Source organism: Lichenostomus cassidix, unplaced genomic scaffold (assembly GCF_008360975.1).
Source record: "Lichenostomus cassidix isolate B80296 unplaced genomic scaffold, HeHo_3.0 HiC_scaffold_38, whole genome shotgun sequence".
In the NCBI taxonomy this organism is placed as follows: domain Eukaryota; kingdom Metazoa; phylum Chordata; class Aves; order Passeriformes; family Meliphagidae; genus Lichenostomus; species Lichenostomus cassidix.
The window spans coordinates 469,591-470,247 of record NW_028147440.1 but is presented as its reverse complement, the minus strand read 5'-3'; positions in this window follow the sequence as shown (position 1 = coordinate 470,247).

Here is a 657-nt window from a genome sequence, read left to right as displayed (position 1 = left end):
GTAATTCTGGGTGTTTTTCCGGTAATTTAGGGTGATTTTTGGGTGAATTAAGATGACTTTGGGTTAATTCTGGGTGACTTGGGGTAATTTCGGGTGATTCTGGGTAATTTTGGGGTAATTCTGGGTGGTTTTGGGGCAATTTCGGGTGACTTTTGGGGTGAATTAAAGTGATTCTGGGTAATTCTGGGTGTTTTTGGGTTAATTTAGGGTGATTTTGGGTCATTGTGGGTGATTTGGGGTGATTTTTGGGTGATTTAGATCATTCTGGGTGATTCTGGGGTCATACTGGGTGATTTTGGGGTGATTTTGTATGATTTTGGGGTGAATTTAGGTTAACCTGGGTGGTTTTGGGGTGATTTTAGGGTGATTTTGGGGTACTTTTGGTTATTCTGGGTGATCTTGTGTAACTCTGGTCGGTTTTGGGTTCGTTTTGTGTGATTTTGGGGTAACTTAGGGTGGTTTTGGGGTTATTTTGGGTAACTCTGGGTGTTTTTGGGGTAATTTGGGATGATTTTTGGGATTTTCCCCCCCAGGCAGTCTGTTTGTGGGGGAAGTTCTCCCCAAATGGCGTCGCCCTGCCCCTCCCCCCCAGCCCCCCCAGACCCTGCAGTTCCTGCAGCTGGACATTGATCACTATGTGGGTGAGTCACCCCAAAA